This window comes from Pinus tabuliformis, chromosome 5_2 (assembly GCF_031772625.1).
Source record: "Pinus tabuliformis cultivar Carrire ecotype Pingquan chromosome 5_2, CPIR1, whole genome shotgun sequence".
NCBI lineage: Eukaryota > Viridiplantae > Streptophyta > Pinopsida > Pinales > Pinaceae > Pinus > Pinus tabuliformis.
In genome coordinates, this window is record NC_142306.1 from 543,847,895 (window position 1) to 543,863,438 (window position 15,544).

The 15,544-nt window shown below is 41.0% G+C and overlaps 1 pseudogene; it reads right to left on the reverse strand.

Moving 5' to 3' along the window:
• Positions 1-1,997: 1,997 nt before the first annotated feature.
• LOC149160098 (calcium-transporting ATPase, endoplasmic reticulum-type pseudogene) overlaps positions 1,998-15,544 on the reverse strand; it is a 29,759-nt pseudogene continuing 16,212 nt past the window's right edge.

The following is a 15,544-nucleotide window of genomic DNA, read 5'->3' on the forward strand; positions in this document are numbered from 1 at the left end:
ATTTCATGATTGGCACTGAAAAGGTCCAAATATGCTCTGCTTTGATGATTCAAAGATCACATATTTCCAAGAGAATACAATCTGTGCTTATAGCTTGGTATGGACTTAAATTTTGATGGATGGTCCAACAGTCTAATCTGGATCATGTCATGTTTTAAATTTTTAGTTGTAGAATAGAGAAAGAAGTCTGTCCAAACTGTTTAATCTTGGCAGACAAGTAGTTTAGGTAGAGAAGAAAGGCTCCCAACAGCTTAATCTGGGACCTTGGAAGAAATAAGGGTAGAAGTAGATAGAAAAAACAAAAGGAAAAGCCAAAGAAAAGAAAAGGCAAGTAAGGGTCTGCAAGCCTAAGTGCACCCTCCAAGAAGAAACAAAAAATGCTAGGCAAATTAGAGGGGTAAGTAGATGGGGTTGCAGAAGTGGTATTCATTTCAGATTTAACCTTAATGGTCAAGATGAGAAAAGAAAAACAAAGAAGCATGTCTAACTTCCCAATTACCCCTTTCCCCACTCATTACTAACATCCCCTCATCAATTGAAATGCTTAGAAAAACTTGAGGTTTGATGGTGGTTTTATTCATTGAAAAGCCACATTTCTTGTCTAAAAATTCTTTTCATTTTGATCTACTCCCTAAACTGAGTAAGTTTCAAATAAACTTAGTGATTTTCCCCCTCATTCACATTTTCGCCCATATTAACTCTAACTCTATTATGTGAATCCCCTATGTCACCCTTTCCCTAGTATTATTAACACCATGGTGTATAAACCCCAAGCACTCTATAAATATCCTCCTTTTAGCATTATAGCTAAATATGTCTGTCTAAGGGAGACTTTAGTCCACCTGGGACTATGCTCAACCCTGTCAAGGGATTACTCTAACCCCTGGTTAAGAGCAATAACCTCTCCATAAGCCCAAACCTCACCTCTTCTAAAAACCCTCCATAAACCCTTTTTCACAAATTAACCCCAAAAACCCACGAAAACCCACAATCCTAAAGTTTTCCGCCGAAGGTATTTAATTGAATATTTAAATAAACCGGCGGGACCCCCCAACCTGCACGATTCGTCGGAGGACCTGCCAGCCATCCGATCCCTGCCGCCCAAGATCTAAACGGTGGGCGGTCATTTGCGCTCCCTGACCTGCCGACCTTTAGCGTCCGGGGAAAGTGGTTTTGGGTGTCGTACCCTGGACGCGTGGCAAGTGGGGGGGTTGTTCGGAGCCCCCCTCCCCGATACCACCTTTGCCCAAAGGTGGTGCGGGGAACCCGCTTACCGCCTCCCTGTTACTGCCCATCCGGCGCACGTCACCCTCACGCCATCCTGACGTCATGTTCCGTCCGCCCGCCCCCGCGCCCCGTGGCCCTCCACGCGACCATGCCGCCATATCCGCTTGCCACCTCGTCCAGGCACGCTAGCCTCCAGATCAGCGTCCACGTTTTCCGTACTCGGGCCCGCCGTGACGTCATGCTGACGTCATCGGCGGAAAGGCGCCAATTACTTATTTTTTCCAAATTGGTCGGTATAAACGCCCAAAATAACCGTTTTGTGTCATTTTCAAAGCGAATTGCAAAGAAATCTTGTCGCTGCCTCACCACCAACTCGCTTCCGGACCTCCAAATTCGAAATTTCGACCGTGCCAACTCATCAAATCAACTACCACAAAGCCTTCATGGTTCGGCCCGCAGGCTTGTCGAGCGTTTATCCAGGTATTCACCGTAAATCTCATGTTTTGCCCCATGCATGCCATTTCTCTGCTAATTCACCATTGAACACTTGTCAAAATCCTAAATTCAACTCTATATGCTACCTGAGAGTCAACTAAAATAACCTACATTGCCCCTGAACTATAATTCGACATTGAAATAGTCGTTCCACGGACCAAAACCATAAAATTGTCTTCGAGGTGCTCGGCATTGTTCCCTTTTGCCGAGTACAGGCCAGCTGCAAATTAACCAAAATAAATCCTGTACACCCTCTGCAAATCATTCCTAACAATTCACAACCCCTGTGAATTTACTAAAACCTGCAGAAACAAGCTGGCCTCTTTCACTGTGAAGAAGAGTTCAAGCATTGTCAACATTGAGGCTATTACTGAACTCTGAGGAGCCTTGCAAACCACTGCAATTACATTATTCACAATCAGATTATACAATGGCTGCCCCTGCACCCACAGCTCTCAATGTTACTCCTTTAAATGCACCAAACAAAGACCTGGAGGCCTTGCCTCTTGTTGACAGGGACTCCCTTATTGAAGACTTTGTGGGTAACAGGGACTTCATGCAGACCTTCAGGCAGTTGAGAGAAGACTATCTGAATGGCAAGGACACCTATGGGATATGGGAGTGAAACCTACCTTACTACTGCCTCCCCTCTGTCAATGCTTTCCCTCAGATTGTGTGCCTATGTGCTGAAAACTATGATGTGCAGCAGAGAGCCATTAAGTCTCCATCTCGGAGCATCCTCTTTCACATCAATCTTGAATCCATTAATAAAATGCTCCACTTTGACCAGACTGAGCTGCTATTTCCCTTTTCCATGAATTATCTGCTGGATGCTGCTGCCAAAATGACTAGTGAGGAGATTGAGAATGTCACCAGGACATTCATGAAACCTGAATGCCAGCCTGCAGGGCCACCTCCCTATATGGATGTCTCCTTTACAGAAGTAGGCAGACTACTACTAGATATGATCTCTTATGTGCTGGGGTATTGAACCAGTGAGCATGTGGATGGAACAATGCTGGTTTTGTTATCTGTTTATAGTCGAGGCCAGCCCCCTGCCCGCAAGTTTAACTTTGCTAAGTTCATAGCTAACAAAATTCATGATCAGTTGAGCAAAGTGGACAGACAGGGTGTCTTCAAGTACTCCTCTTACATCTACCATCTTTTCATGTATTATCAGTCCCAGGTTTTTCCATGCTACATCAAAAAGCTGGATTATAGAGGGGAAAGAAGATCTGTCATCTTCTGGACATCTGTCTATCACCTAGTCCAAAATTCACCTTATTCCTATTGTGAGTTTATTGACCAGTTTGTATACCCTGTCTCCTGCTTGTTGATGAGGGCTCCTCCTCCCAGAATATCAACTGAAATACTGAAAGCTTTGCAGCTTTCCAAGAAGTCCAAAATAGGTGATTGGTACCTATATGAGGATTATACAGTCATCAGAGTCTATGGCTGTGAGCTTTGTCCATTCAGGCTCCCAAAATATGTGCCTATGAGGATATTTGCCCTTGAGTATTATAGGCAGTTGATTCAGTCTGACCTTACCCACTTCCATAGCTCCAAAAAGAAATCCCACCTCAAGTTCAAACATCAGCTGGGCCCTTTCATCATGAATAAAAAGGAAGGTTGGGAAGAGGCTGACCAGATCCTCAAAGACAAATACTAGCTATCATATAGTTTTCGGTGGGTCCCTTATGACCCTGAAGGATTCATTTCTACTAGGAGAGTCAAGTACAGGCTAGTAGGCATTAAGCATTGCAGTTATCCCCATATTGAAAAATATGCCAACCAACAGGAATGGCTACAGGATTCTATAGTTGACAAATTAACTGAAGAAGAAATGATGATAAAGAATTTCAAGGAATTATAAAAGACTCTTGACCTAGAATCTGTGCAGCAAGTACCCTTCAAACGGCCTCATTCAGCAGGAGAGGGGACCTCGACCTCAAGGACTGCACCAGCCACACAAGCATCTTCTACAACAGCACCAGGCTTAGACAAAGGAAAAGGAATAATGGGTGCTGAAGAGGAAGCAGTGAAAGAGAAGGCTGCCCCTTCAACCGAGCAGCAAACTGAACAGCAAAATGAGCTGCAGAGGGAGGAGCAAACAGAACAGCAGCAAGAGCAAACTCCTCCTCCGCAAACTGAGCCACTAATAGCACCAATTTTGCAGACCCCAGCACATGAGGAGAGGGGTACTAAAAGAGACAGAGAAGAGTCCACTCCTATTAGTGGATCCTCCCATCAGCCAGAGACCAAAAGGCAAAGGGCTGACTCCCCAGAAGTTGAAGACATCACTGAGGAATTCCTTGACAGTTCAAGGAAAGACAGGGAAGCAAGCCAGCACAATGGTACCAGCTCATTCCAATAGGAGCAAGGCCTGCAACTTGGTTTGGAGGTGTCATCCTCTTCTCAGCAAAGCAAGAAGCCTAAAAGCACTAAGGCTTCTTTTAAGCAAATCAAGGCAGATAATGATTTTCTAAGAGTGGAGGTGTGCAAACAATTTATGAATGCTACACCAGCCCAGCAAGAAAGATTAATGGCTGTATATGACATTAAAGAAGAAAAAATGATATTAAGTCATTTCAGGCCTACAGTACCGCAGCCGAGATCAGTTGCAGATTTTGTGAAGACAAGGGTGGAGGTAAGGGCAAAGGACATCCACCCCATGGACCAAATTGAACTCCACAAACAGACTGGAGAAATGGTCTATGCAACCTTGGTGGAGAAGGCAACCATGGTCCATGAACTGAAGGAGTCACTCAAAAATACCAACACTCAGTTGGATTTTGAGAGAATGTCCTCCCTAGCCAAAGATAATAGAATAAAATCTTTGGAGGACATTATCATAGACCTAGGACATGATCCTAAGGATCCAAAGGGTGTAAGGGCCCTTATGAAGAAAAAGGAGGATGACCTCAATGCACTAAAGAAGAGGTTAAAGCTGCTGCCCACAAAACACCCTCAGACAGCAGAGCTACAAAAGGAAAAGCAGGTTGATGAACAACTGGACCTCATCATGTAGCTGAATCAGAAGGTCCTCGATCTGGAGAAAGAGCTAGAAGGAGAACTACAAGATAAACATGGAGAATCCACATCCCAAGCTCCTCCAACAACTTCAACAACAGCAACAACTACAGGGGCAGCAGTGGCCCCCACATCAAAAGCAGCAGGAACAACAACGGCCCCAGATGCCAGTGCAAGCATAGAAGAATTAACTAATGCCATCAAGGAAATGGAGCTCCAGGCAAATGAGATAAAGAAGGCCAAGGAAAAATTCGCAGAACTGGATGCCAAGTATGACAAATCAAAGGTAACTGTAGCAGAACAGGGCAGAGAAATAAAGGCCCTAAAGGACAAAAATAAAGGCCCTAGAGAAGGAGCTAAATCTGGAAAGTGCCATGGCTGACATAAAAAGAATTTTATGGGGTAATATTGGCCAAACTATCACCAAATAATGGAAATACATCAAAACAATCCATGAGCAAATGGATTTGATTGGCCAAGCACAGACAGAAATCCAGAGGGCCAAAACAGTGTTGGGAAATAGACCTGAGTAGGCAAATAGACTGATAGATTTTTTGAACGGGCAAGACAAAGAGGAGCTAGCAGCCATTGGCATCAACAACAGAACATAGGCCATCCTCACAACTAAAAAGGTGCTAACTCTCAGAAATTATGTGAAAACTGTGGAGAGAAAATGCTATGAAATACAGGATGAGGTGGAGGAGTATAAACTCAAAATGGGGATGCTGCAAGCAAAGGGACTGCCCAGCTTACTAAGCAGCACAGGGAGATTGATCACCAGAGATCAACTTACCAAAAGGATGGCTACTTATATTGAAAATCAAATCACTGCATCTGGCAGTACTCCTGAGCAAACAGGGCCTCCAACAGGACAGAGCTTGTACACTAAACTTGAAGGCCTATTCTTCATTGAAAATGAGGCAAACCATCTGTTTGAAACTCCTCCTAACTTTTGGCGGTATACAGAGGCCAATGAGACCTTAATAAAAATTCAGAGACATCAAATGCCTAAGGAGGATTGGTGGCAGGCAATGCTCCAGATTTTGCCACGGTAGCTTCAGTCATTCGGCCACTGCCAGCTCCAGGTCACTAGAAGACAAACAGTAGAAAAGGGTTAGCATTTAAAAGCAGCTAAAAAATTACTCATCACATAGACGATGACAGCTAGCCAAGTTTTGAACAGCACATCTCCAACCGACTCTAACAGCCATAAAGTCCAAATATCTTCTGACTATTTTGACAGCTGAAGCATTAAGGAATTACTGCAGCATTCACTCCTTCAACTACTGCATTCCGGAGATTAGCATATCATAAATGAGATATTAACTCATTCGTTGATATTTTTGATGTAAATTTTGTATATAAACTCCCCTGAGTAACTCATAAGGGGTTGGTAATTTTCTCTATGAGACAAATGTATTTGACACTTTCAAAATTATCTAATACAAAGGGCTGGAAGAGCTCAGTGATTTCCTGAAACATCTGATGTCATGTTGATGCCATGCGTACTGGTGCAGAATTCCTTTGCTATCTGATGGAATAATAAGTCTTTCTTCAAACTCTGTTTTGTCTTCTTATGTTTATCAATACACATTCATGTGTTACTGAACTAGCAGTATAGTAAAAGAATAGTGCTGGACATGTTTTGATGACTCCTAGTGATCAATCTTTACTGTTGTATATGTTTTCTTCAGAATTAGCCATGAACATGAATTCTTAATCGCTCATGTTTCGCTGATTCCATAAATATGAATGTTATTTAGAAATTATTTACTGCTTCTAGATCAACATTCTCACTGTTTTCTCCATGATCATTTAAGTGAAAGATTCTTAATTGCCTTTCCTTACCTGAAACACATCACATCTAATTACAGTATCACATCATTATTTCTCAGACACTAAATTGGCTCTGCAGCATTACCATTGTATCAAAGCATCATATCAAAGAACTGAAGGACCACTGACTCCATTGCCCAATGGACTAGAACACCCTGGAAAATGCATAAGTATCTTGACTAAAATTATCATCCAACAAAGACCTTAAACAAACCTGAACTCATAGCTAGCCTAAAATCATTTCAAAACAGAGACAAATCATAAAGAGAGAGCCCTCTCTGATTACAGTTTGGCTAGAAACTGCAATCCAAATATTGGTTAGTGGTTACCTTGGCCGTATTCCCTTAGAGTCAAAGGGAACAACCTGGGTGTTAACATAAATGGCGACTCCACTGGGGACTTCTTAGGATTTTCCAATTTCTATACATCTCTCAAAGCTGCAAATCGAGCCTGAAATCAGTCAGGAGGCCTTCAAAACTGTTTCTGTATTACATAAACAGCTTTTAGGGAAGAGCTTTTTCAGTGAGTCTTCATCTCAGCTTTGAAATATATATAGCCATTCCAAAATCTTTATCCAGTCCTTGCAAGTATAAAAAACTTCCTATAAAATCCTAAAAAACAGTTAGAAGCTGGCTCCCAAGAAAAATCCACGGCATACTAGGGCAAATCCTGACCCTAATCCACCCATCATTGTTGATAATCCAAATACCATCCCTAGAAACATTAAGAGGCAGCAAAGGCAGGAGCAGCCTGCTGATTTAACCTCAGATTCAGATCATCCCAGCCTTATCTCTACCCCATGCAAGGTCCTTTTCCGGTCTACCCCTAGTTCCCCTAGTTCACCATCCACATCTCAGAGTCCTCCTCTCACATCTTCATTCACTGCACATATCCCCTTGACCAATACTCTAGGTTCACCCCTACTTATCACCCCAGTGATACCCATTGTTCCTATTATCCCAGCTACCCCTGTTAATCCTCTAAACCCTGTAAATATGGCCAACAGGTATGCACCCTTGCAAATACCAGCTAATGCTGCAGCTCTACCCCAAGATTACCAAACCAAAATCTCATATTTTGACTCCAATGGCCCTCTGACAGTTGTCCAGCATGCTAAGAGGATGCAAGACCATTTTTAGACCTATGAAATAGATGATGACAGTGTCAGAATGAGGATGTTTGTTCAAAGCCTAACTGGGGATGTAAGAACTTGGTTTAGGTCCCTGAATGCAAATTCCATCACAACTCCTGATGAACTATATGAAGCCTTTACTAGTAGATGGGAGAAGAAGAAAGATCCTCTGCACATACTTGGGGAGTATGACACTATCAAAAGAGGTCCCCAAGAGACTGTTTTGGAGTATTGTGCAAGATTTAACAATGTATATAACGTGATTCCACAAAATTTAAGACCTCCTCCTGATTTAGCCCTGTACAAATTCCCTGATGGTTTTGACCCTGACATGGCCTATCAGTTGAAGGAAAGAGATCCTCAATCACTTGCAGAAGCCCAAAGGGTTGCTGTCACAGTGGAAGCCAACCTAATTGCCAAAAGAAACAGGGCAAGGTTGGAAAAGAGGACTTCTTTCAAAGAGGAACCCTCTGCCTTTGATCAAAAGCTAGATGCAATTCTCACTGGAATGAAAAGATTGGGTGATAGAGTGGAATCGGTTGAAAGAAAATGATCATGGGAAGCACCACAAAACAACCCTCCTACGAATCCAAATTTTAGGAGAACTCAGAACCCAAATGTTGGCAAGGCCAGTGCTGACCAAGACATAAGACCCCCTTTCCAAGAAAATTATGCAGAAACTTCCACATCAATAGAGCCCAATGAAGATCCTGAGATTAATTTAATGGGTCTAGATGGTGAAAGTCAAGTTTTCTTAACACAAGAAGATCATGAGGATGATGAAATCAAACTGTTCCAAACTAAATTAGGTGAATCCTTTGACTTCAAACAAGGCTATGATACTGTTGTATATGAAGTCCATAAACAGTACAAGCTAAGGAGTAGAACTGTGAATGTAAATCAGCCTGAAAAGATAAAGGATAATCAGCAGCCTAAAAGAGCCATAGTCACAGAAACTAATGACAAAACAAATTTACCTGTAGAAGAAGTGATTATTGAAGAGATCACTGAACCATTGTCCTTAAAACAGCAGCCTGTGGCCACTTCACCTTCTCAGCCTAATTTGAATGTCCCTCCCCAAGAGATGAGTAAAAGAGGCAAGTCCCAAAGCCAAGATAAAAATCAAGAAGAAGATTTAATGAACGAGGAAAGGACTGCTATCCATAACCCCAAGACCCAATCTGAAAAACATTTTGACCTAGAAACAGAAATTGGCAAACTAAAGATAGCAATTCCTCTCTCAGAACTAGCCAAGCATGACATCTATAAACTACAGATCAAAAAGTCCCTTCAACTCACTAGCAACAAAGATGATGTCAATGTGCTGGATGACACCCCAAAATTACTGTTTGGCCTGGAAGTGGAGGGAAAAATGGTAGCCACAGGGGTATTACCTTTTTATGTCAGCTTACACATTCATGATAAAATACTACATAATGCAATGTTTGACTCAGGTGCCTCTCACAATCTCATGCCAAAAGCAGTCATGGAAAGATTGAATCTAGACATAACAAGACCATAAAAGGACTTGTTTTCCTTTGACTCCATCCAAGTCAAGTGTTTAGGTCTCATAAAAGACTTATGTGTGTCTCTGGTTCAATACCCAAACAAAACAATCCTAATGGATGTGGTAGTTGCTGATATCCCACCTAAGTATGGGATGCTGTTATCAAGATCATGGGGAGCTAAACTCCAAGGTTCCCTACAATTAGACATGTCATATGCCACCATCTCTGTTTTTGGGCAACCAAAAAGACTGTATAGAGAAACACTCATGAAATATATGGTCAGCAGTGAAGAAAAGCCTCAAAACTTTCCCATATATGTTGTCCATTCAGACATAGACTCATACATTCTCTTCAATGACATCACAACTCCCTCAAAAGGTGAGGTTGAAACCAAGATACTCATACCGGAGGAAGACTCAAATGAAAAAATTACCACCCATGAAACAAAAGTCAATCAAACACTAGATATTGCTGTTGTTCTAAATATCAAGCATACCCAATCAAATGATGAAACTGTCTTAGAAGACAAGCTAGATGAAAAACCACAACTTCTACTCACATTGCCAGCCCATGAACAGATCATTAAATCTCCTTCCCATCAGGATATTATATGGTTCCTTGAATTTGATGGCTCAGTCAACAAGTTAGGGGCAGGAGCTAGAGTTTGGGTACACAATAAAGAAAATAGTCATGCAGAAGGCAGAGCCTATAGATTGAACTTCAGATGTACTAATAACATGGCAGAATATGAAGCTCTTTTACTAGGCCTCAAGTTAGTAAAGTTCTTACAAGCTGTCAGGGTTTCAATCATGGGTGATTCAGATTTAGTTATTCAACAAGTGAAGGGAAACTTTGTCACCAATGACAAAAGACTAAGGACTTATAGGTCTGTTATTGCTGAGGTACTAAACTTTTTCTCTGAATTCCAAAACACTAAAATTCCTAGAACCCACAATCTACATGCTCATAGTTTAGCCACCTTTGCAAGTACCTGCAAGCTGCCTTTTGAGCCCCATCATTATTTTACAGCTGAGGTAAAACACAGACCCTCCATTCCAAACAATGTTAATGATTGGCAAGTATTTGAGGATGACAAGCAAATAAACCATTTTTTAACTCTGCAGCAAGAATTTGCAGGATTAAATATTGACAATGATACAACAAGTCAATCACAAATACCTGATACAGCAAGACAATCACAAATACCTGATACAACAAGTCAATCACAAATACTTGATACAGCAAGTCAATCACAAATGCTTGCAAGAGCAAGTCCATCACAAATACAGTTTCAACAAATTACTCACCCAATATCACCTAGAACAACAAAACAAATGCTAAATCCAACTATTTTCAACAAAGACAACATTCAGCAAATTCAATCAATCAGTTGTGAGGAAGTGGCCAATGCTGAAACTGAAATCATACAGCTGAAAGAAAATTTTCTACCAACAGGCCTAACTCCACTAGAAGACATCTTTGACTCAAATGATATCCCCAGAAAACCAAGAATGTAGCCCTTAAATGCATCCATTGAAGAATACAACATAGGTACAATTGACAAACCCAAAATAATTAAATTGTCTGCTTCTTTACCTCCTGACCAAAAGCCTAAATACATTGACCTCTTTAAAGAGTTCCAGGACGTCTTTGCATGGAGTTATGACCTAAAGTCCTATGACACCTCTGTTATCCAGCATACAATCCCTCTCAAACCTGATCAAAAGCCCTTTAAAAAAAAATTGAGGAGAATCAATCCTATGCTTCTCCCAGCAATGGAACAAGAGGTGCAGAAAATGTTCAAGGCTGGCATCATAGCACTAATCAGATTCTCTGAATGGATCTCCAACTTAGTCCCTACAAGGAAGAATACTGGTGAAATTAGGTTGTGTGTGGACTTAAGAAATCTGAACCAAGTATCCCTCAAAGACAACTATCCATTACCCAAGATGGATCACATTCTCCAAAGAGTGGTAGGGGCCTCAAGGATCTCATTACTGGATGGATTTTCAGGCTTCAATCAAATCCTGGTGCACCCTGATGATCAAGACAAAACAACATTCACTACCCCATGGGGAACTTTCAAATATGTAAAGATGCCTTTTGGATTGAAAAATGCAGGGGCAACTTTTCAAAGAGCAATGGATATTGCTTTTTCCAAAGAGATTCATGACTTCCTTGTCATTTACCTAGATGACCTTACACCTTTCTCAAAATCAGACCAAGAACATATAAAACATTTGAGACAGATCTTCCTAAAATGCAGAAAATATAGAATTTCCTTGAATCCCAAAAAATCCCTGTTTGGTTTAGAGGAAGGTAAGCTATTGGGCCACATCACATTTAAAGATGGCATTAGAATTGACCCAGATAGGATACATGCTATCCTACAAATGCCCCACCCAAGAAATGTCAAAGAGTTGCAAGGATTCTTGGGAAAAATCAATTTCTTGAGAAGGTTTATCCCAAACTTAGTAGAACTAATCAGATTATTAAATAACATGCTAAAAAAGGATTCAAAAGTCAAATGGACTGTTGAAGCCAATCAAGCCTTTGAAGGTATAAAACTGGCCCTTACCCAAACCCCAGTGCTGACCAATCCTCAGTTTGACAGAGAATTTATCATTTTCTCTTTTGCCTCCCAGCATACTATTGCTGCTGTTTTGTTGCAAAAAGATGACCAAGGAAATGAGAAGCCAATTGCTTTATTTAGTAAAGCTCTTAGAGATGCACCCCTGAAGTATCAAATCATGGAAAAGCAAGCTTATGATTTGGTCAAAGCCATTAAAGACTTTAGGATTTACATCCTATACTCCCATGTTATAGCTTATGTACCAAGTCCTATTATCAAAGACATTCTCACCCAAGAAAATTTAGAGGGCAGAAGAGGAAAGTGGATTGCCAGCATCTTGGAATTTGATATTGAGATAAAACCTACAAAACTAATAAAAGGGCAAGGCTTGGACAAATTAATGACAGAAGCAAATTTCGAAGCCTTAGACATTAACCAGCTGGATAGTGAACCAGAGCTGGCGACTCCAAAGATCAATGTAGCCTTTGAACAATCCCCTTGGTACTCTGATATATGTTATGTATTGCAAAACCTGTGTGCTCCCCCAGGATTGTCCAGAACTAAATGTAGGTTCCTAAAAATGAAAGCTTCTAAATTTTGTGTTATCGATGGAAATTTATTGTGGAAAAACCATGAACGAATATTGCTAAATTGCCTAATTGAGAATGAAACTGACAATATCATAAAGGAATTTCATGTAGGTGACTATGGTGGACACTTGTATTGGAAGTCCACTGTGGATAAAATACTAAGAGCTGGGTACTACTGGCCCACCATGTTCTCTGATGTCAAGAAATTCACTACCTCATGTCATAAATGTCAAGTGTTTGAGGGAAAGAGACAGTTACTGCCACTTCCCTTAAGGCCTATTGCAACAGAGAGACCTTTTCAACAATGGGGCTTGGATTTCATTGGGGAAATTCATCCCTCATCTTCAGGCCAACATAGATGGATCTTAACAGCCATAGATTACTTCACTAACTAGATTGAAGCTGTTCCATGCAGACAAGCAAATGATTCCACTATCATTTAGTTCTTGGAGAACAACATATTGGCTAGATTTGGCTGTCCTGACAAAATTATAACAGACAATGATGTGGCTTTCAGATCCAAGAAGATGGTGAACTTCTGCCATAAATTTCACATCACCTTGGGCCATTCTACTGCATACTATCCCCAAGGAAATGGCCTTGCTGAGTCATCAAATAAAAGTCTGGTAAACATCATAAAGAAAGTGCTAGAAGAGAACAAAAAGAACTAGCATAAGAAGCTTGTGAACGCCCTATGGGCAGATAGACTAACAACCAAAAGATCAATTGGGACCAGCCCATATGAATTGGTTTATGGATTAGAGGCCAAATTTCCTTCATCACTAGGAGTGCCTGTTATGAAACTTCTTTAAGAAAGCCAAGCTGAACCAAATGATATGCAAAGAAGAATCAATCAAATCATATGTTTACAGCAAACTAGAGACCAAGTTTTCAGCAGAGTTCAAGTTCTACAAGAAAATTTAAAGAAGGCTTTTGATAGAAGAACTAAGCCAGAATATTTTAGCATTGGAGACAAAGTCCTCAAGTGGGATGCAAGAAGAGAGGATAAAGGAAAACATGGAAAATTTGATTCCCTTTGGAGACGACCATATGCTGTCCAAGCAGTGCAAGGAAACAATACTTATTTCCTTAAAAGTCTAAATGAAACTGACTTGGATGAAGGTCCTGTGAATGGCAGGATGCTGAAGCACTATTTTGACTACCATCCATAAGTACAGCCTGAGTTTCCATTGTACATATCCAAATGTATATATTACTTTCTGTTAAAATGTAAAAATGCAGTTTCTCAAGTTTGATTAACTACCAGCACAAGGTGAATAGAATCAGAGGTCTACCAAGAAGAGAAGCACACAATTTTGGCATTCCAAAGCAGCAAACTGCAAGATTGGCAAGAGCAGTCAAGGAGCAAGGAAATCTGACCTGTTGTTCTTGGTCTTTCAAATGAAACACCATCCCCATGTGGAGCCACTGTTAGCTACCTATACCAATAGGTTTCATATTTCATGATTGGCACTAAAAAGGTCCAAATATGCTCTGCTTTGATGATTCAAAGATCACATATTTCCAAGAGAATAAAATCTGTGCTTATAGCTTGGTATGGACTTAAATTTTGATGGATGGTCCAACAGTCTAATCTGGATCATGTCATGTTTTAAATTTTTAGTTGTAGAATAGAGAAAGAAGTCTGTCCAAACTGTTTAATCTTGGCAGACAAGTAGTTTAGGTAGAGAAGAAAGGCTCCCAACAACTTAATCTAGGACTTTGGAAGAAATAAGGGTAGAAGTAGATAGAAAAACCAAAAGGAAAAGCCAAAGAAAAGAAAAGGCAAGTAAGGGTCTGCAAGCCTAAGTGCACCCTCCATGAAGAAACAAAAAATGCTAGGAAAAGTAGAGGGGTAAGTAGATGGGGTTGCAGAAGTGGTATTCATTTCAGATTTAACCTTGATGGTCAAGATGAGAAAAGAAAAACAAAGAAGCATGTCTAACTTCCCAATTACCCCTTTCCCCACTCATTACTAACATCCCCTCATCAATTGAAATGCTTAGAAAAACTTGAGGTTTGATGGTGGTTTTATTCATTGAAAAGCCACATTTCTTGTCTAAAAATTCTTTTCATTTTGATCTACTCCCTAAACTGAGTAAGTTTCAAATAAACTTAGTGATTTTCCCCCTCATTCACATTTTCCCCCATATTAACTCTAACTCTATTATGTAAATCCCCTATGTCACCCTTTCCCTAGTATTATTAACACCATGGTGTATAAACCCCCAAGCACTCTATAAATATCCTCCTTTTAGCATTATACCTAAATATGTCTGTCTAAGGGAGACTTTAGTCCACCTGGGACTATGCTAAACCCTGTCAAGGGATTACTCTAACCCCTGGTTAAGAGCAATAACCTCTCCATAAGCCCAAACCTCACCTCTGCTAAAAACCCTCCATAAACCCTTTTTCACAAATTAACCCCAAAAACCCACGAAAACCCACAATCCTAAAGTTTTCCGCCGAAGGTATTTAATTGAATATTTAAATAAACCGGCGGGACCCCCCAACCTGCACGATCCGTTGGAGGACCTGCCAGCCATCCGATCCCTGCCGCCCAAGATCTAAACGGTGGGCGGTCATTTGCGCTCCCCGACCTGCCGACCTTTAGCGACTGGGGAAAGTGGTTTTGGGCGTCGTACCCTGGACGCGTGGCAGGCGGGGGGGTTTGTTGTTGGGAAAAGTATCCAATACGGGATGACCCTATCCCACTCTAAGGGTGATAGTACCGCAGCAACAACTGAATGCAAAGCTATTCAAGATTACTTCTTTATGAGATGAGAGAGAGAAGAGAAGGATGATCTACTAACCGTTATCTTGCGCTTAATAGTCGATCCAGTCCTCACTCCTTGCTGCTTGCTCCTAGCTCCTTGCTCTTTCACCGGCCCAGCTACACAAAGATCCTGTAAAAGCACAAGAGAAGGAAACTAAAAGAAGCATACATCCATAATCGATTCAGGGATTAGCATAAATCAAATATACAAGCATCTATTCACCATAAAGACACATGCATATAGAAGAACCTCAAATACTTTATTAATGGAAGAAGTAAAGTTCTGATAGGGTTACAACCATAATAGGCCCAATCCAGCAACACCTCCCAGCAGAAAGAAATCTCCTCTTCACCTCCTTCAAGCAATCACCCAATAGT